Below are 23020 nucleotides of genomic sequence, written 5' to 3'. Positions count from 1 at the left end.
ATTTTGTAGTGATTTTCAATTTCACAGTCATATAGCTCTCCAAACAAATCGGTAAATGACTGAAAAAGAGCAAATGATGTCAGAAAGGGTTGAAAATTGACGACGTCGTTTTGAATGGTGCATACGGAACGCAAAAAAGTCTGGAGTCGAAATAAGTTTAAAAAAATGAAGTGCCCATGTAACACACGAGTTCTCGTCCGAAACCCTGATACTCCGAAATAGATTGTCCAGTTTGTACACGAAGTGCGTCCAGTTTTTACCGTAATCCTCTCTACTCTTTTGCACATGCTATGTGGGTGAAATGATGATACCATGCCAAGTTTCAACATTTTCATGGTTCATTTTGTAGTGATTTTCAATTTCACGGTCATTTAGCTCTCTAAACAAATCGGTAAATGACTGAAAAAGAGCAAATGATGTCAGAAAGGCTGGAAAATTGACGACATCGTTTTGAATGATGCATACAGATTGCAAAAAAGTCTGGATTCCAAATAAGTTTAAAAAAATGAAGTCACAGTGTAACAGATGATTTCTCGTCCGAAACCCTGATACTCCGAAAGAGATTGTCTTGTTTGTACACGAAGTGCGTCTAGTTTTTGCCGTAACCCTCTCTACTCTTTTGCACATGCTGTGTGGGTGAAATGATGATACCATGCCAAGTTTCAACATTTTCATAGTTCATTTCGTAGTGATTTTCAATTTCACAGTCATATAGCTCTCTAAACAAATCGGTAAATGACTGAAAAAGAGCAAAGGATGTCAGAAAGGGTTGAAAATTGACGACGTCGTTTTGAATGGTGCATACGGAACACAAAAAAGTCTGGAGTCGAAATAAGTTTAAAAAAATGAAGTGCCCGTGTAACACACGAGTTCTCGTCCCAAACCCTGATACTCCGAAATAGATTGTCCAGTTTGTACACGAAGTGCGTCCAGTTTTTGCCGTAATCCTCTCTACTCTTTTGCACATGCTATGTGGGTGAAATGATGATACCATGCCAAGTTTCAACATTTTCATAGTTCATTTTGTAGTGATTTTCAATTTCACGGTCATTTAGCTCTCTAAACAAATCGGTAAATGACTGAAAAAGAGCAAATGATGTCAGAAAGGCTGGAAAATTGACGACGTCGTTTTGAATGATGCATACAGATTGTAAAAAAGTCTGGATTCCAAATAAGATTAAAAAAATGAAGTAACAGTGTAACAGATGATTTCTCGTCCGAAACCCTGATACTCCGAAAGAGATTGTCCGGTTTGTACACGAAGTGCGTCTAGTTTTTGCCGTAACCCTCTCTACTCTTTTGCACATGCTGTGTGGGTGAAATGATGATACCATGCCAAGTTTCAACATTTTCATAGTTCATTTTGTAGTGATTTTCAATTTCACGGTCATTTAGCTCTCTAAACAAATCGGTAAATGACTGAAAAAGAGCAAAGAATGTCAGAAGGGGTTGAAAATTGACGACATCGTTTTGAATGGTGCATACGGAACGCAAAAAAGTCTGGAGTCGAAATAAGTTTAAAAAATGAAGTAACCGTGTAACATACGAGTTCTCGTTCGAAACCCTAATACTCCGAAATAGATTGTCCAGTTTGTACACGAAGTGCGTCCAGTTTTTGCCGTAACCCTCTCTACTCTTTTGCACATGCTATGTGGGTGAAATGATAATACCATGCCAAGTTTCAACATTTTAAGAGTTCATTTTGTAGTGATTTTCAATTTCACGGTCATTTAGCTCTCTAAACAAATCAGTAAATGACTGAAAAAGAGCAAATGATGTCAGAAAGGCTAGAAAATTGACGACGTCGTTTTGAATGATGCATACAGATTGTAAAAAAGTCTGGATTCCAAATAAGATTAAAAAAATGAAGTAATAGTGTAACAGATGATTTCTCGTCCGAAACCCTGATACTCCGAAAGAGATTGTCCGGTTTGTACACGAAGTGCGTCTAGTTTTTGCCGTAACCCTCTCTACTCTTTTGCACATGCTGTGTGGGTGAAATGATGATACCATGCCAAGTTTCAACATTTTCATAGTTCATTTTGTAGTGATTTTCAATTTAACAGTCATATAGCTCTCTAAACAAATCGGTAAATGACTGAAAAAGAGGAAATGATGTCAGAAAGGGTTGAAAATTGACGACGTCGTTTTGAATGATGCATACAGATTGTAAAAAAGTCTGGATTCCAAATAAGATTAAAAAAATGAAGTAACAGTGTAACAGATGATTTCTCGTCCGAAACCCTGATACTCCGAAAGAGATTGTCCGGTTTGTACACGAAGTGCGTCTAGTTTTTGCCGTAACCCTCTCTACTCTTTTGCACATGCTGTGTGGGTGAAATGATGATACCATGCCAAGTTTCAACATTTTCATAGTTCATTTTGTAGTGATTTTCAATTTAACAGTCATATAGCTCTCTAAACAAATCGGTAAATGACTGAAAAAGAGGAAATGATGTCAGAAAGGGTTGAAAATTGACGACGTCGTTTTGAATGGTGTATACGGAATGCAAAAAAGTCTGGAGTCGAAATAAGTTTAAAAAAATGAAGTGCCCGTGTAACACACGAGTTCTCGTCCGAAACCCTGATACTCCGAAATATATTGTCCAGTTTGTACACGAAGTGCGTCCAGTTTTTGCCGCAATCCTCTCTACTCTTTTGCACATGCTATGTGGGTGAAATGATGATACCATGCCAAGTTTCAACATTTTCATAGTTCATTTTGTAGTGATTTTCAATTTCACGGTCATTTAGCTCTCTAAACAAATCGGTAAATGACTGAAAAAGAGCAAAGAATGTCAGAAAGGGTTGAAAATTGACGACGTCGTTTTGAATGGTGTATACGGAATGCAAAAAAGTCTGGAGTCCAAATAACTTTGAAAAAATGAAGTGCCCGTGTAACAGACGACTTCTTGTCTGAAACCCTGATATTCCGAAATGGATTGTCCAGTTTGTACACGAAGTGCGTCCAGTTTTTGCCGTAACTGCACATGCTATGTGGGTGAAATGATGATACCATGCCAAGTTTCATCATTTTTATAGTTCATTTTGTAGTGATTTTCAATTTCACGGTCATTTAGCTCCCTAAACAAATCGGTAAATGACTGAAAAAGAGCAAATAATGTCAGAAAGGCTTGAAAATTGACGACGTCGTTTTGAATGCCGCATACGGAACGCAAAAAAGTCTAGAGTCCAAATAAGTTTAAAAAATGAAGTAACCGTGTAACAGACGAGTTCTCGTCCGAAACCCTAATACTCCTAAAGAGATTGTCCAGTTTTTACACGAAGTGTGTCTAGTTTTTGCCGTAACCCTCTCTACTCTTTTGCACATGCTATGTGGGTGAAATGATTATACCATGCCAAGTTTCAACATTTTAAGAGTTCATTTTGTAGTGATTTTCAATTTCACGGTCATTTAGCTCTCTAAACAAATCGGTAAATGACTGAAAAAGAGCAAATGATGTCAGAAAGGCTGGAAAATTGACGACGTCGTTTTGAATGATGCATACAGATTGCAAAAAAGTCTGGATTCCGAATAAGTTTTAAAAAATGAAGGAACAGTGTAACAGATGATTTCTCGTCCGAAACCCTGATACTCCGAAAGAGATTGTCCGGTTTGTACACGAAGTGCGTCCAGTTTTTGCAGTAACCCTCTCTACTCTTTTGCACATGCTATGTGGGTGAAATGATGATACCATGCCAAGTTTCAACATTTTCATAGTTCATTTTGTAGTGATTTTCAATTTCACAGTCATATAGCTCTCTAAACAAATCGGTAAATGACTGAAAAAGAGGAAATGATGTCAGAAAGAGTTGAAAATTGACGATGTCGTTTTGAATGGTGCATACGGAACGCAAAAAAGTCTGGAGTCGAAATAAGTTTAAAAAAATGAAGTGCCCGTGTAACACACGAGTTCTCGTCCGAAACCCTGATACTCCGAAATAGATTGTCCAGTTTGTACACGAAGTGCGTCCAGTTTTTGCCGTAACCCTCTACTCTTTTGCACATGCTGTGTGGGTGAAATGATGATACCATGCCAAGTTTCAACATTTTCATAGTTCATTTTGTAGTGATTTTCAATTTCACGGTCATTTAGCTCTCTAAACAAATCGGTAAATGACTGAAAAAGAGCAAATGATGTCAGAAAGGGTTGAAGATTGACGACGTCGTTTTGAATGCTGTGTATGGAACGCAAAAAAGTATGGAGTCCAAATAAGTTTTAAAAAATGAAGTGCCCGTGTAACACACGAGTTCTCGTCCGAAACCATGATACTCCGAAAGAGATTGTCCAGTTTGTACACGAAGTGCATCCAGTTTTTGCCGTAACCCTCTCTACTCTTTTGCACATGCTATGTGGGTGAAATGATGATACCATGCCAAGTTTCAACATTTTCATAGTTCATTTTGTAGTGATTTTCAATTTCACGGTCATTTAGCTCTCTAAACAAATCGATAAATGACTGAAAAAGAGCAAAGAATGTCAGAAAGGGTTGAAAATTGACGACGTCGTTTTGAATGGTGTATACGGAATGCAAAAAAGTCTGGAGTCCAAATAAGTTTTAAAAAATGAAGTGCCCGTGTAACAGACGACTTCTCGTCCGAAACCCTGATATTCCGAAATGGATTGTCCAGTTTGTACACGAAGTGCGTCCAGTTTTTGCCGTAACTGCACATGCTATGTGGGTGAAATGATGATACCATGCCAAGTTTCATCATTTTCATAGTTCATTTTGTAGTGATTTTCAATTTCACGGTCATTTAGCTCCCTAAACAAATCGGTAAATGACTGAAAAAGAGCAAATAATGTCAGAAAGGCTTGAAAATTAACGACGTCGTTTTGAATGCCGCATACGGAACGCAAAAAAGTCTAGAGTCCAAATAAGTTTAAAAAATGAAGTAACCGTGTAACAGACGAGTTCTCGTCCGAAACCCTAATACTCCTAAAGAGATTGTCCAGTTTGTACACGAAGTGTGTCTAGTTTTTGCCGTAACCCTCTCTACTCTTTTGCACATGCTATGTGGGTGAAATGATTATACCATGCCAAGTTTCAACATTTTAAGAGTTCATTTTGTAGTGATTTTCAATTTCACGGTCATTTAGCTCTCTAAACAAATCGGTAAATGACTAAAAAAGAGCAAATGATGTCAGAAAGGCTGGAAAATTGACGACGTCGTTTTGAATGATGCATACAGATTGCAAAAAAGTCTGGATTCCAAATAAGTTTTAAAAAATGAAGTAACAGTGTAACAGATGATTTCTCGTCCGAAACCCTGATACTCCGAAAGAGATTGTCCGGTTTGTACACGAAGTGCGTCCAGTTTTTGCAGTAACCCTCTCTACTCTTTTGCACATGCTATGTGGGTGAAATGATGATACCATGCCAAGTTTCAACATTTTCATAGTTCATTTTGTAGTGATTTTCAATTTCACAGTCATATAGCTCTCCAAACAAATCGGTAAATGACTGAAAAAGAGCAAATGATGTCAGAAAGGGTTGAAAATTGACGACGTCGTTTTGAATGGTGCATACGGAACGCAAAAAAGTCTGGAGTCGAAATAAGTTTAAAAAAATGAAGTGCCCGTGTAACACACGAGTTCTCGTCCGAAACCCTGATACTCCGAAATAGATTGTCCAGTTTGTACACGAAGTGCGTCCAGTTTTTACCGTAATCCTCTCTACTCTTTTGCACATGCTATATGGGTGAAATGATGATACCATGCCAAGTTTCAACATTTTCATGGTTCATTTTGTAGTGATTTTCAATTTCACGGTCATTTAGCTCTCTAAACAAATCGGTAAATGACTGAAAAAGAGCAAATGATGTCAGAAAGGCTGGAAAATTGACGACATCGTTTTGAATGATGCATACAGATTGCAAAAAAGTCTGGATTCCAAATAAGTTTAAAAAAATGAAGTCACAGTGTAACAGATGATTACTCGTCCGAAACCCTGATACTCCGAAAGAGATTGTCTTGTTTGTACACGAAGTGCGTCCAGTTTTTGCCGTAACCCTCTCTACTCTTTTGCACATGCTGTGTGGGTGAAATGATGATACCATGCCAAGTTTCAACATTTTCATAGTTCATTTCGTAGTGATTTTCAATTTCACAGTCATATAGCTCTCTAAACAAATCGGTAAATGACTGAAAGAGAGCAAAGGATGTCAGAAAGGGTTGAAAATTGACGACGTCATTTTGAATGGTGCATACGGAACGCAAAAAAGTCTGGAGTCGAAATAAGTTTAAAAAAATGAAGTGCCCGTGTAACACACGAGTTCTCGTCCGAAACCCTGATACTCCGAAATAGATTGTCCAGTTTGTACACGAAGTGCGTCTAGTTTTTGCCGTAACCCTCTCTACTCTTTTGCACATGCTATGTGGGTGAAATGATGATACCATGCCAAGTTTCAACATTTTAAGAGTTCATTTTGTAGTGCTTTTCAATTTCACAGTCATTTAGCTCTCTAAACAAATCGGTAAATGACTGAAAAAGAGCAAATGATGTCAGAAAGGCTGGAAAATTGACGACGTCGTTTTGAATGATGCATACAGATTGCAAAAAAGTCTGGATTCCAAATAAGTTTTAAAAAATGAAGTAACAGTGTAACAGATGATTTCTCGTCCGAAACCCTGATACTCCGAAAGAGATTGTCCGGTTTGTACACGAAGTGCGTCCAGTTTTTGCCGTAACCCTCTCTACTCTTTTGCACATGCTATGTGGGTCAAATGATGATACCATGCCAAGTTTCAACATTTTCATAGTTCATTTTGTAGTGATTTTCAATTTCACAGTCATATAGCTCTCTAAACAAATCGGTAAATGACTGAAAAAGAGCAAATGCTGTCAGAAAGGGTTGAAAATTGACGACGTCGTTTTGAATGGTGCATACGGAACGCAAAAAAGTCTGGAGTCGAAATAAGTTTAAAAAAATGAAGTGCCCGTGTAACACACGAGTTCTCGTCCCAAACCCTGATACTCCGAAATAGATTGTCCAGTTTGTACACGAAGTGCGTCCAGTTTTTGCCGTAATCCTCTCTACTCTTTTGCACATGCTATGTGGGTGAAATGATGATACCATGCCAAGTTTCAACATTTTCATTGTTCATTTTGTAGTGATTTTCAATTTCACGGTCATTTAGCTCTCTAAACAAATCGGTAAATGACTGAAAAAGAGCAAAGAATGTTAGAAAGGGTTGAAAATTGACGACGTCGTTTTGAATGGTGTATACGGAACGCAAAAAAGTCCGAAACCCTGATACTCCGAAATGGATTGTCCAGTTTGTACACGAAGTGCGTCCAGTTTTTGCCGTAACTGCACATGCTATGTAGGTGAAATGATGATACCATGCCAAGTTTCATCATTTTCATAGTTCATTTTGTAGTGATTTTCAATTTCACGGTCATTTAGCTCTCTAAACAAATCGGTAAAATGAATGATAAAGAGCACATAATGTCAGAAAGGGTTGAAAATTAATGACGTTGTTTTGAATTCCGCATACGGAACGCAAAAAAAAGTTTATAATCCAAATAAGTTTAAAAAATGAAGTAACCGTGTAACAGACGAGTTCTCGTCCGAAACCCTAATACTCCTAAAGAGATTGTCCAGTTTGTACATGAAGTGCGTCTAGTTTTTGGCGTAACCCTCTCTACTCTTTTGCACATGCTATGTGGGTGAAATGATGATACCATGCCAAGTTTCAACATTTTAAGAGTTCATTTTGTAGTGATTTTCAATTTCACGGTCATTTAGCTCTCTAAACAAATCGGTAAATGACTGAAAAAGAGCAAATGATGTCAGAAAGGCTGGAAAATTGACGACGTCGTTTGAATGATGCATACAGATTGCAAAAAAGTCTGGATTCCAAATAAGTTTAAAAAATGAAGTAACAGACAGATGATTTCTCGTCCGAAACCCTGATACTCCGAAAGAGATTGTCCGGTTTGTACACGAAGTGCGTCCAGTTTTTGCCGTAACCCTCTCTACTCTTTTGCACATGCTGTGTGGGTGAAATGATGATACCATGCCAAGTTTCAACATTTTCATAGTTCATTATGTAGTGATTTTCAATTTCACAAGCATATAGCTCTCTAAACAAATTGGTAAATGACTGAAAAAGAGCAAATGATGTCAGAAAGGGTTGAAAATTGACGACGTCGTTTTGAATGGTGCATACGGAACGCAAAAAAGTCTGGAGTCGAAATAAGTTTAAAAAAATGAAGTGCCCGTGTAACACACGAGTTCTCGTCCGAAACCCTGATACTCCGAAATAGATTGTCCAGTTTGTACACGAAGTGCGTCCAGTTTTTGCCGTAATCCTCTCTACTCTTTTGCACATGCTATGTGGGTGAAATGATGATACCATGCCAAGTTTCAACATTTTCATAGTTCATTTTGTAGTGATTTTCAATTTCACGGTCATTTAGCTCTCTAAACAAATCGGTAAATGACTGAAAAAGAGCAAATGATGTCAGAAAGGGTTGAAAATTTACGACGTCGTTTTGAATGGTGCATACGGAACGCAAAAAAATCTGGAGTCGAAATAAGTTTAAAAAAATGAAGTGCCCGTGTAACACACGAGTTCTCGTCCGAAACCGTGATACTCCGAAATAGATTGTCCAGTTTGTACACGAAGTGCGTCCAGTTTTTGCCGTAATCCTCTCTACTCTTTTGCACATGCTATGTGGGTGAAATGATGATACCATGCCAAGTTTCAACATTTTCATAGTTCATTTTGTAGTGATTTTCAATTTCACGGTCATTTAGCTCTCTAAACAAATCGGTAAATGAGTGAAAAAGAGCAAAGAATGTCAGAAAGGGTTGAAAATTGACGACGTCGTTTTGAATGGTGTATACGGAACGCAAAAAAGTCTGGAGTCCAAATAAGTTTAAAAAAATGAAGTTCCCGTGTAACAGACGACTTCTCGTCCGAAACCCTGATACTCCGAAATGGATTGTCCAGTTTGTACACGAAGTGCGTCCAGTTTTTGCCATAACTGCACATGCTATGTGGGTGAAATGATGATACCATGCCAAGTTTCAACATTTTAAGAGTTCATTTTGTAGTGATTTTCAATTTCACGGTCATTTAGCTCTCTAAACAAATCGGGAAATGACTGAAAAAGAGCAAATGATGTAGGAAAGGCTGGAAAATTGAAGACGTCGTTTTGAATGATGCATACAGATTGCAAAAAAGTCTGGATTCCAAATAAGTTTAAAAAAATGAAGTAACAGTGTAACAGATGATTTCTCGTCCGAAACCCTGATACTCCGAAAGAGATTGTCCGGTTTGTACACGAAGTGCGTCCAGTTTTTGCCGTAACCCTGTCTACTCTTTTGCACATGTTGTGTGGGTGAAATGATGATACCATGCCAAGTTTCAACATTTTCATAGTTCATTTTGTTGTGATCTTCAATTTCATAGTCATATAGCTCTCTAAACAAATCGGTAAATGACTGAAAAAGAGCAAATGATGTCAGAAAGGGTTGAAAATTGACGATGTCATTTTGAATGGTGCATACGGAACGCAAAAAAGTCTGGAGTCGAAATAAGTTTAAAAAAATGAAGTGCCCGTGTAACACACGAGTTCTCGTCCGAAACCCTGATACTCCGAAATAGATTGTCCAGTTTGTACACGAAGTGCGTCCAGTTTTTGCCGTAATCCTCTCTACTCTTTTGCACATGCTATGTGGGTGAAATGATGATACCATGCCAAGTTTCAACATTTTCATAGTTCATTTTGTAGTGATTTTCAATTTCACGGTCATTTAGCTCTCTAAACAAATCGGTAAATGACTGAAAAAGAGCAAATAATGTCAGAAAGGGTTGAAAATTGACGACGTCGTTTTGAATGGTGCATACGGAACGCAAAAAAGTCTGGAGTCGAAATAAGTCTAAAAAAATGAAGTGCCCGTGTAACACACGAGTTCTCGTCCGAAACCCTGATACTCCGAAATAGATTGTCCAGTTTGTACACGAAGTGCGTCCAGTTTTTGCCGTAATCCTCTCTACTCTTTTGCACTTGCTATGTGGGTGAAATGATGATACCATGCCAAGTTTCAACATTTTCATAGTTCATTTTGTAGTGATTTTCAATTTCACAGTCATTTAGCTCTCTAAACAAATCGGTAAATGACTGAAAAAGAGCAAATAATGTCAGAAAGGGTTGAAAATTAACGACGTCGTTTTGAATGCCGCATACGGAACGCAAAAAAGTCTAGAGTCCAAATAAGTTTAAAAAATGAAGTAACCGTGTAACAGACGAGTTCTCGTCCGAAACCCTAATACTCCTAAAGAGATTGTCCAGTTTGTACATGAAGTGCGTCTAGTTTTTGCCGTAACCGTCTCTACTCTTTTGCACATGCTGTGTGGGTGAAATGATTATACCATGCCAAGTTTCAACATCTTCATAGTTCATTTTGTAGTGATTTTCAATTTGACCGTCATATAGCTCTCTAAACAAATCGGTAAATGACTGAAAAAGAGCAAATGATGTCAGAAAGGGTTGAAAATAAATGACGTCGTTTTGAATGCTGCATGCGGAACGCAAAAAAGTCTGGAGTCGAAATAAGTTTAAAAAAATGAAGTGCCCGTGTAACACACGAGTTCTCGTCTGAAACCCTGATACTCCGAAAGAGATTGTCCAGTTTGTACACGAAGTGCATCCAGTTTTGCCGTAACCCTCTCTACTCTTTTGCACATGCTATGTGCGTGAAATGATGATACCATGCCAAGTTTCAACATTTTCATAGTTCATTTTGTAGTGATTTTCAATTTCACGGTCATATAGCTCTCTAAACAAATCGGTAAATGACTGAAAAAGAGCAAATGATGTCAGAAAGGGTTGAAAATAGACGAAGTCATTTTGAATGGTGCATACGGAACGCAAAAAAGTCTGGAGTCGAAATAAGTTTAAAAAAATGAAGTGCCCGTGTAACACACGAGTTCTCGTCCGAAACACTGATACTCCGAAATAGATTGTCCAGTTTGTACACGAAGTGCGTCCAGTTTTTGCCGTAATCCTCTCTACTCTTTTGCACATGCTATGTGGGTGAAATGATGATACCATGCCAAGTTTCAACATTTTCATAGTTCATTTTGTAGTGATTTTCAATTTCACGGTCATTTAGCTCTCTAAACAAGTTGGTAAATGACGAAAAAGAGCAAATAATGTCAGAAAGGGTTGAAAATTAACGACGTCGTTTTGAATGCCGCATACAGAACGCAAAAAAGTCTAGAGTCCAAATAAGTTTAAAAAATGAAGTAACCGTGTAACAGACGAGTTCTCGTCCGAAACCCTAATACTCCTAAAGAGATTGTCCAGTTTGTACATGAAGTGCGTCTAGTTTTTGCCGTAACCGTCTCTACTCTTTTGCACTTGCTGTGTGGGTGAAATGATGATACCATGCCAAGTTTCAACATTTTCATAGTTCATTTCGTATTGATTTTCAATTTCACCGTCATATAGCTCTCTAAACAAATCGGTAAATGACTGAAAAAGAGCAAATTGACGACGTCGTTTTGAATGGTGCATACGTAACGCAAAAAAGTCTGGAGTCGAAATAAGTTTAAAAAAATGAAGTGCCCGTGTAACACACGAGTTCTCGTCCGAAACCCTGATACTCCGAAATAGATTGTCCAGTTTGTACACGAAGTGCGTCCAGTTTTTGCCGTAATCCTCTCTACTCTTTTGCACATGCTATGTGGGTGAAATGATGATACCATGCCAAGTTTCAACATTTTCATAGTTCATTTTGTAGTGATTTTCAATTTCACGGTCATTTAGCTCTCAAAACAAATCGGTAAATGACTGAAAAAGAGCAAATGATGTCAGAAAGGGTTGAAAATTGACGACGTCGTTTTGAATGGTGCATACGGAACGCAAAAAAGTCTGGAGTCGAAATAAGTTTAAAAAAATGAAGTGCCCGTGTAACACACGAGTTCTCGTCCGAAACCCTGATACTCCGAAATAGATTGTCCAGTTTGTACACGAAGTGCGTCCAGTTTTTGCCGTAATCCTCTCTACTCTTTTGCACTTGCTATGTGGGTGAAATAATGATACCATGCCAAGTTTCAACATTTTCATAGTTCATTTTGTAGTGATTTTCAATTTCACGGTCATTTAGCTCTCTAAACGAATCGGTAAATGACTGAAAAAGAGCAAATAATGTCAGAAAGGGTTGAAAATTAACGACGTCGTTTTGAATGCCGCATACGGAACGCAAAAAAGTCTAGAGTCCAAATAAGTTTAAAAAATGAAGTAACCGTGTAACAGACGAGTTCTCGTCCGAAACCCTAATACTCCTAAAGAGATTGTCCAGTTTGTACATGAAGTGCGTCCAGTTTTTGCCGTAATCCTCTCTACTCTTTTGCACATGCTATGTGGGTGAAATGATGATACCATGCCAAGTTTCAACATTTTCATAGTTCATTTTGTAGTGATTTTCAATTTCACGGTCATTTAGCTCTCTAAACAAATCGGTAAATGACTGAAAAAGAGCAAATAATGTCAGAAAGGGTTGAAAATTGACGACGTCGTTTTGAATGGTGCATACGGAACGCAAAAAAGTCTGGAGTCGAAATAAGTTTAAAAAAATGAAGTGCCCGTGTAACACACGAGTTCTCGTCCGAAACCCTGATACTCCGAAATAGATTGTCCAGTTTGTACACGAAGTGCGTCCAGTTTTTGCCGTAATCCTCTCTACTCTTTTGCACATGCTATGTGGGTGAAATGATGATACCATGCCAAGTTTCAACATTTTCATAGTTCATTTTGTAGTGATTTTCAATTTCACGGTCATTTAGCTCTCTAAACAAATCGGTAAATGACTGAAAAAGAGCAAATGATGTCAGAAAGGGTTGAAAATTTACGACGTCGTTTTGAATGGTGCATACGGAACGCAAAAAAATCTGGAGTCGAAATAAGTTTAAAAAAATGAAGTGCCCGTGTAACACACGAGTTCTCGTCCGAAACCGTGATACTCCGAAATAGATAGTCCAGTTTGTACACGAAGTGCGTCCAGTTTTTGCCGTAATCCTCTCTACTCTTTTGCACATGCTATGTGGGTGAAATGATGATACCATGCCAAGTTTCAACATTTTCATAGTTCATTTTGTAGTGATTTTCAATTTCACGGTCATTTAGCTCTCTAAACAAATCGGTAAATGAGTGAAAAAGAGCAAAGAATGTCAGAAAGGGTTGAAAATTGACGACGTTGTTTTGAATGGTGTATACGGAACGCAAAAAAGTCTGGAGTCCAAATAAGTTTAAAAAAATGAAGTTCCCGTGTAACAGACGACTTCTCGTCCGAAACCCTGATACTCCGAAATGGATTGTCCAGTTTGTACACGAAGTGCGTCCAGTTTTTGCCATAACTGCACATGCTATGTGGGTGAAATGATGATACCATGCCAAGTTTCAACATTTTAAGAGTTCATTTTGTAGTGATTTTCAATTTCACGGTCATTTAGCTCTCTAAACAAATCGGGAAATGACTGAAAAAGAGCAAATGATGTAGGAAAGGCTGGAAAATTGAAGACGTCGTTTTGAATGATGCATACAGATTGCAAAAAAGTCTGGATTCCAAATAAGTTTAAAAAAATGAAGTAACAGTGTAACAGATGATTTCTCGTCCGAAACCCTGATACTCCGAAAGAGATTGTCCGGTTTGTACACGAAGTGCGTCCAGTTTTTGCCGTAACCCTGTCTACTCTTTTGCACATGTTGTGTGGGTGAAATGATGATACCATGCCAAGTTTCAACATTTTCATAGTTCATTTTGTTGTGATCTTCAATTTCATAGTCATATAGCTCTCTAAACAAATCGGTAAATGACTGAAAAAGAGCAAATGATGTCAGAAAGGGTTGAAAATTGACGATGTCATTTTGAATGGTGCATACGGAACGCAAAAAAGTCTGGAGTCGAAATAAGTTTAAAAAAATGAAGTGCCCGTGTAACACACGAGTTCTCGTCCGAAACCCTGATACTCCGAAATAGATTGTCCAGTTTGTACACGAAGTGCGTCCAGTTTTTGCCGTAATCCTCTCTACTCTTTTGCACATGCTATGTGGGTGAAATGATGATACCATGCCAAGTTTCAACATTTTCATAGTTCATTTTGTAGTGATTTTCAATTTCACGGTCATTTAGCTCTCTAAACAAATCGGTAAATGACTGAAAAAGAGCAAATAATGTCAGAAAGGGTTGAAAATTGACGACGTCGTTTTGAATGGTGCATACGGAACGCAAAAAAGTCTGGAGTCGAAATAAGTCTAAAAAAATGAAGTGCCCGTGTAACACACGAGTTCTCGTCCGAAACCCTGATACTCCGAAATAGATTGTCCAGTTTGTACACGAAGTGCGTCCAGTTTTTGCCGTAATCCTCTCTACTCTTTTGCACTTGCTATGTGGGTGAAATGATGATACCATGCCAAGTTTCAACATTTTCATAGTTCATTTTGTAGTGATTTTCAATTTCACGGTCATTTAGCTCTCTAAACGAATCGGTAAATGACTGAAAAAGAGCAAATAATGTCAGAAAGGGTTGAAAATTAACGACGTCGTTTTGAATGCCGCATACGGAACGCAAAAAAGTCTAGAGTCCAAATAAGTTTAAAAAATGAAGTAACCGTGTAACAGACGAGTTCTCGTCCGAAACCCTAATACTCCTAAAGAGATTGTCCAGTTTGTACATGAAGTGCGTCTAGTTTTTGCCGTAACCCTCTCTACTCTTTTGCACATGCTGTGTGGGTGAAAAGATTATACCATGCCAAGTTTCAACATCTTCATAGTTCATTTTGTAGTGATTTTCAATTTCACCGTCATATAGCTCTCTAAACAAATCGGTAAATGACTGAAAAAGAGCAAATGATGTCAGAAAGGGTTGAAAATTGACGACGTCGTTTTGAATGCCGCATACGGAACGCAAAAAAGTCTCGAGTCCAAATAATTTTAAAAAATGAAGTAACCGTGTAACAGACGAGTTCTCGTTCGAAACCCTAATACTCCTAAAGAGATTGTCCAGTTTGTACACGAAGTGCGTCTAGTTTTTGCCGTAACCCTCTCTACTCTTTTGCACATGCTATGTGGGTGAAATGATGATACCATGCCAAGTTTCAACATTTTCATAGTTCATTTTGTAGTGATTTCCAATTTCACGGTCATTTAGCTCTCAAAACAAATCGGTAAATGACTGAAAAAGAGCAAATGATGTCAGAAAGGGTTGAAAATTGACGACGTCGTTTTGAATGCCGCATACGGAATGCAAAAAAGTCTATAGTCCAAATAAGTTTAAAAAATGAAGTAACCGTGTAACAGACGAGTTCTCGTCCGAAACACTAATACTCCTAAAGAGATTGTCCAGTTTGTACACGAAGTGCGTCTAGTTTTTGCTGTAACCCTCTCTACTCTTTTGCGCATGCTGTGTGGGTGAAATGATGATACCATGCCAGGTTTCAACATTTTCATAGTTCATTTTGTAGTGATTTTCTATTTCACCGTCATATAGCTCTCTAAACAAATCAGTAAATGACTGAAAAAGAGCAAATGATGTCAGAAAGGGTTGAAAATTGAAGACGTCATTTTCAATGGTGCATACGGAACGCAAAAAAGTCTGGAGTCGAAATAAGTTTAAAAAAATGAAGTGCCCGTGTAACACACGAGTTCTCGTCCGAAACCCTGATACTCCGAAATAGATTGTCCAGTTTGTACACGAAGTGCGTCCAGTTTTTGCCGTAATCCTCTCTACTCTTTTGCACATGCTATGTGGGTGAAATGATGATACCATGCCAAGTTTCAACATTTTCATAGTTCATTTTGTAGTGATTTTCAATTTCACGGTCATTTAGCTCTCAAAACAAATCGGTAAATGACTGAAAAAGAGCAAATGATGTCAGAAAGGGTTGAAAATTGACGACGTCGTTTTGAATGGTGCATACGGAACGCAAAAAAGTCTGGAGTCGAAATAAGTTTAAAAAAATGAAGTGCCCGTGTAACACACGAGTTCTCGTCCGAAACCCTGATACTCCGAAATAGATTGTCCAGTTTGTACACGAAGTGCGTCCAGTTTTTGCCGTAATCCTCTCTACTCTTTTGCGCATGCTATGTGGGTGAAATGATGATACCATTCTAAGTTTCAACATTTTCATAGTTCATTTTGTAGTGATTTCCAATTTCACGGTCATTTAGCTCTCTAAACAAATCGGTAAATGACTGAAAAAGAGCAAATGATGTCAGAAGGGGTTGAAAATTGACGACGTCATTTTGAATGGTGCATACGGAACGCAAAAAAGTCTGGAGTCGAAATAAGTTTAAAAAAATGAAGTGCCCGTGTAACACACGAGTTCTCGTCCGAAACCCTGATACTCCGAAATAGATTGTCCAGTTTGTACACGAAGTTCGTCCAGTTTTTGCCGTAATCCTCTCTACTCTTTTGCACATGCTATGTGGGTGAAATGATGATACCATGCCAAGTTTCAACATTTTCATAGTTCATTTTGTAGTGATTTTCAATTTCACGGTCATTTAGCTCTCTAAACAAATCGGTAAATGACTGAAAAAGAGCAAAGAATGTCAGAAAGGGTTGAAAATTGACGACGTCGTTTTGAATGGTGTATACGGAACGCAAAAAAGTCTGGAGTCCAAATAAGTTTAAAAAAATGAAGTGCCCGTGTAACAGACGAGTTCTCATCCGAAACCCTAATACTCCTAAAGAGATTGTCCAGTTTGTACACGAAGTGCGTCTAGTTTTTGCTGTAACCCTCTCTACTCTTTTGCGCATGCTGTGTGGGTGAAATGATGATACCATGCCAAGTTTCAACATTTTCATAGTTCATTTTGTAGTGATTTTCAATTTCACCGTCATATAGCTCTCTAAACAAATCAGTAAATGACTGAAAAAGAGCAAATGATGTCAGAAAGGGTTGAAAATTGACGACGTCGTTTTGAATGCCGCATACGGAACGCAAAAAAGTCTAGAGTCCAAATAAGTTTAAAAAATGAAGTAACCGTGTAATAGACGAGTTCTCGTCCGAAACCCTAATACTCCTAAAGAGATTGTCCAGTTTGTACAGGAAGTGCGTCTAGTTTTTGCCGTAACCCTCTCTACTCTTTTGCACATGCTGTGTGGGTGAAAAGATTATACCATGCCAAGTTTCAACATCTTCATAGTTCATTTTGTAGTGATTTTCAATTTCACCGTCATATAGCTCTCTAAACAAATCGGTAAATGACTGAAAAAGAGCAAATGATGTCAGAAAGGGTTGAAAATTGACGACGTCGTTTTGAATGGTGCATGCGGAACGCAAAAAAGGCTGGAGTCCAAATAAGTTTAAAAAAATGAAGTGCCCGTGTAACAGACGAGTTCTCATCCGAAACCCTAATACTCCTAAAGAGATTGTCCAGTTTGTACACGAAGTGCGTCTAGTTTTTGCTGTAACCCTCTCTACTCTTTTGCGCATGCTGTGTGGGTGAAATGATGATACCATGCCAAGTTTCAACATTTTCATAGTTCATTTTGTAGTGATTTTCAATTTCACCGTCATATAGCTCTCTAAACAAATCAGTAAATGACTGAAAAAGAGCAAATAATGTCAGAAAGGGTTGAAAATTAACGACGTCGTTTTGAATGCCGCATACGGAACGCAAAAAAGTCTAGAGTCCAAATAAGTTTAAAAAATGAAGTAACCGTGTAACAGACGAGTTCTCGTCCGAAACCCTAATACTCCTAAAGAGATTGTCCAGTTTGTACATGAAGTGCGTCTAGTTTTTGCCGTAACCCTCTCTACTCTTTTGCACATGCTGTGTGGGTGAAAAGATTATACCATGCCAAGTTTCAACATCTTCATAGTTCATTTTGTAGTGATTTTCAATTTCACCGTCATATAGCTCTCTAAACAAATCGGTAAATGACTGAAAAAGAGCAAATGATGTCAGAAAGGGTTGAAAATTGACGACGTCATTTTGAATGGTGCATACGGAACGCAAAAAAGTCTGGAGTCGAAATAAGTTTAAAAAAATGAAGTGCCCGTGTAACACACGAGTTCTCGTCCGAAACCCTGATACTCCGAAATAGATTGTCCAGTTTGTACACGAAGTTCGTCCAGTTTTTGCCGTAATCCTCTCTACTCTTTTGCACATGCTATGTGGGTGAAATGATGATACCATGCCAAGTTTCAACATTTTCATAGTTCATTTTGTAGTGATTTTCAATTTCACGGTCATTTAGCTCTCTAAACAAATCGGTAAATGACTGAAAAAGAGCAAAGAATGTCAGAAAGGGTTGAAAATTGACGACGTCGTTTTGAATGGTGTATACGGAACGCAAAAAAGTCTGGAGTCCAAATAAGTTTAAAAAAATGAAGTGCCCGTGTAACAGACGAGTTCTCATCCGAAACCCTAATACTCCTAAAGAGATTGTCCAGTTTGTACACGAAGTGCGTCTAGTTTTTGCTGTAACCCTCTCTACTCTTTTGCGCATGCTGTGTGGGTGAAATGATGATACCATGCCAAGTTTCAACATTTTCATAGTTCATTTTGTAGTGATTTTCAATTTCACCGTCATATAGCTCTCTAAACAAATCAGTAAATGACTGAAAAAGAGCAAATGATGTCAGAAAGGGTTGAAAATTGACGACGTCATTTTGAATGGTGCATACGGAATGCAAAAAAGTCTGGAGTCGAAATAAGTTTAATAAAATGAAGTGCCCGTGTAACACACGAGTTCTCGTCCGAAACCCTGATACTCTGAAATAGATTGTCCAGTTTGTACACGAAGTGCGTCCAGTTTTTGCCGTAATCCTCTCTACTCTTTTGCACATGCTATGTGGGTGAAATGATGATACCATGCCAAGTTTCAACATTTTCATAGTTCATTTTGTAGTGATTTTCAATTTCACGGTCATTTAGCTCTCAAAACAAATCGGTAAATGACTGAAAAAGAGCAAATGATGTCAGAAAGGGTTGAAAATTGACGACGTCGTTTTGAATGCCGCATACGGAATGCAAAAAAGTCTATAGTCCAAATAAGTTTAAAAAATGAAGTAACCGTGTAACAGACGAGTCCTCGTCCGAAACACTAATACTCCTAAAGAGATTGTCCAGTTTGTACACGAAGTGCGTCTAGTTTTTGCTGTAACCCTCTCTACTCTTTTGCGCATGCTGTGTGGGTGAAATGATGATACCATGCCAGGTTTCAACATTTTCATAGTTCATTTTGTAGTGATTTTCTATTTCACCGTCATATAGCTCTCTAAACAAATCAGTAAATGACTGAAAAAGAGCAAATGATGTCAGAAAGGGTTGAAAATTGAAGACGTCATTTTCAATGGTGCATACGGAACGCAAAAAAGTCTGGAGTCGAAATAAGTTTAAAAAAATGAAGTGCCCGTGTAACACACGAGTTCTCGTCCGAAACCCTGATACTCCGAAATAGATTGTCCAGTTTGTACACGAAGTGCGTCCAGTTTTTGCCGTAATCCTCTCTACTCTTTTGCACATGCTATGTGGGTGAAATGATGATACCATGCCAAGTTTCAACATTTTCATAGTTCATTTTGTAGTGATTTTCAATTTCACGGTCATTTAGCTCTCAAAACAAATCGGTAAATGACTGAAAAAGAGCAAATGATGTCAGAAAGGGTTGAAAATTGACGACGTCGTTTTGAATGGTGCATACGGAACGCAAAAAAGTCTGGAGTCGAAATAAGTTTAAAAAAATGAAGTGCCCGTGTAACACACGAGTTCTCGTCCGAAACCCTGATACTCCGAAATAGATTGTCCAGTTTGTACACGAAGTGTGTCCAGTTTTTGCCGTAATCCTCTCTACTCTTTTGCGCATGCTATGTGGGTGAAATGATGATACCATTCTAAGTTTCAACATTTTCATAGTTCATTTTGTAGTGATTTCCAATTTCACGGTCATTTAGCTCTCTAAACAAATCGGTAAATGACTGAAAAAGAGCAAATGATGTCAGAAGGGGTTGAAAATTGACGACGTCATTTTGAATGGTGCATACGGAACGCAAAAAAGTCTGGAGTCGAAATAAGTTTAAAAAAATGAAGTGCCCGTGTAACACACGAGTTCTCGTCCGAAACCCTGATACTCCGAAATAGATTGTCCAGTTTGTACACGAAGTTCGTCCAGTTTTTGCCGTAATCCTCTCTACTCTTTTGCACATGCTATGTGGGTGAAATGATGATACCATGCCAAGTTTCAACATTTTCATAGTTCATTTTGTAGTGATTTTCAATTTCACGGTCATTTAGCTCTCTAAACAAATCGGTAAATGACTGAAAAAGAGCAAAGAATGTCAGAAAGGGTTGAAAATTGACGACGTCGTTTTGAATGGTGTATACGGAACGCAAAAAAGTCTGGAGTCCAAATAAGTTTAAAAAAATGAAGTGCCCGTGTAACAGACGAGTTCTCATCCGAAACCCTAATACTCCTAAAGAGATTGTCCAGTTTGTACACGAAGTGCGTCTAGTTTTTGCTGTAACCCTCTCTACTCTTTTGCGCATGCTGTGTGGGTGAAATGATGATACCATGCCAAGTTTCAACATTTTCATAGTTCATTTTGTAGTGATTTTCAATTTCACCGTCATATAGCTCTCTAAACAAATCAGTAAATGACTGAAAAAGAGCAAATGATGTCAGAAAGGGTTGAAAATTGACGACGTCATTTTGAATGGTGCATACGGAATGCAAAAAAGTCTGGAGTCGAAATAAGTTTAATAAAATGAAGTGCCCGTGTAACACACGAGTTCTCGTCCGAAACCCTGATACTCTGAAATAGATTGTCCAGTTTGTACACGAAGTGCGTCCAGTTTTTGCCGTAATCCTCTCTACTCTTTTGCACATGCTATGTGGGTGAAATGATGATACCATGCCAAGTTTCAACATTTTCATAGTTCATTTTGTAGTGATTTTCAATTTCACGGTCATTTAGCTCTCAAAACAAATCGGTAAATGACTGAAAAAGAGCAAATGATGTCAGAAAGGGTTGAAAATTGACGACGTCGTTTTGAATGCCGCATACGGAATGCAAAAAAGTCTATAGTCCAAATAAGTTTAAAAAATGAAGTAACCGTGTAACAGACGAGTTCTCGTCCGAAACACTAATACTCCTAAAGAGATTGTCCAGTTTGTACACGAAGTGCGTCTAGTTTTTGCTGTAACCCTCTCTACTCTTTTGCGCATGCTGTGTGGGTGAAATGATGATACCATGCCAGGTTTCAACATTTTCATAGTTCATTTTGTAGTGATTTTCTATTTCACCGTCATATAGCTCTCTAAACAAATCAGTAAATGACTGAAAAAGAGCAAATGATGTCAGAAAGGGTTGAAAATTGAAGACGTCATTTTCAATGGTGCATACGGAACGCAAAAAAGTCTGGAGTCGAAATAAGTTTAAAAAAATGAAGTGCCCGTGTAACACACGAGTTCTCGTCCGAAACCCTGATACTCCGAAATAGATTGTCCAGTTTGTACACGAAGTGCGTCCAGTTTTTGCCGTAATCCTCTCTACTCTTTTGCACATGCTATGTGGGTGAAATGATGATACCATGCCAAGTTTCAACATTTTCATAGTTCATTTTGTAGTAATTTTCAATTTCACGGTCATTTAGCTCTCAAAACAAATCGGTAAATGACTGAAAAAGAGCAAATGATGTCAGAAAGGGTTGAAAATTGACGACGTCGTTTTGAATGGTGCATACGGAACGCAAAAAAGTCTGGAGTCGAAATAAGTTTTAAAAAATGAAGTGCCCGTGTAACACACGAGTTCTCGTCCGAAACCCTGATACTCCGAAATAGATTGTCCAGTTTGTACACGAAGTGCGTCCAGTTTTTGCCGTAATCCTCTCTACTCTTTTGCACTTGCTATGTGGGTGAATTGATGATACCATGCCAAGTTTCAACATTTTCATAGTTCATTTTGTAGTGATTTTCAATTTCACGGTCATTTAGCTCTCTAAACGAATCGGTAAATGACTGAAAAAGAGCAAATAATGTCAGAAAGGGTTGAAAATTAACGACGTCGTTTTGAATGCCGCATACGGAACGCAAAAAAGTCTAGAGTCCAAATAAGTTTAAAAATTGAAGTAACCGTGTAACAGACGAGTTCTCGTCCGAAACCCTAATACTCCTAAAGAGATTGTCCAGTTTGTACATGAAGTGCGTCTAGTTTTTGCCGTAACCCTCTCTACTCTTTTGCACATGCTGTGTGGGTGAAAAGATTATACCATGCCAAGTTTCAACATCTTCATAGTTCATTTTGTAGTGATTTTCAATTTCACCGTCATATAGCTCTCTAAACAAATCGGTAAATGACTGAAAAAGAGCAAATGATGTCAGAAAGGGTTGAAAATTGACGACGTCGTTTTGAATGGTGCATGCGGAACGCAAAAAAGGCTGGAGTCGAAATAAGTTTAAAAAAATGAAGTGCCCGTGTAACACACGAGTTCTCGTCTGAAACCCTGATACTCCGAAATAGATTGTCCAGTTTGTACACGAAGTGCGTCCAGTTTTTGCCGTAATCCTCTCTACTCTTTTGCACATGCTATGTGGGTGAAATGATGATACCATGCCAAGTTTCAACATTTTCATAGTTCATTTTGTAGTGATTTCCAATTTCACGGTCATTTAGCTCTCTAAACAAATCGGTAAATGACTGAAAAAGAGCAAATGATGTCAGAAAGGGTTGAAAATTGACGACGTCGTTTTGAATGGTGCATACGGAACGCAAAAAAGTCTGGAGTAGAAATAAGTTTAAAAAAATGAAGTGCCCGTGTAACACACGAGTTCTCGTCCGAAACCCTGATACTCCGAAATAGATTGTCCAGTTTGTACACGAAGTGCGTCCAGTTTTTGCCGTAATCCTCTCTACTCTTTTGCACTTGCTATGTGGGGGAAATGATGATACCATGCCAAGTTTCAACATTTTCATAGTTCATTTTGTAGTGATTTTCAATTTCACGGTCATTTAGCTCTCTAAACAAATTGGTAAATGACTGAAAAAGAGC

Source organism: Triticum urartu, chromosome 6A, assembly GCF_056163025.1.
Source record: "Triticum urartu cultivar PI428250 chromosome 6A, HENAU_Tu73, whole genome shotgun sequence".
NCBI lineage: Eukaryota > Viridiplantae > Streptophyta > Magnoliopsida > Poales > Poaceae > Triticum > Triticum urartu.
The sequence above is the reverse complement of the archived record's forward strand: the minus strand, read 5'-3'. Positions refer to the sequence as shown.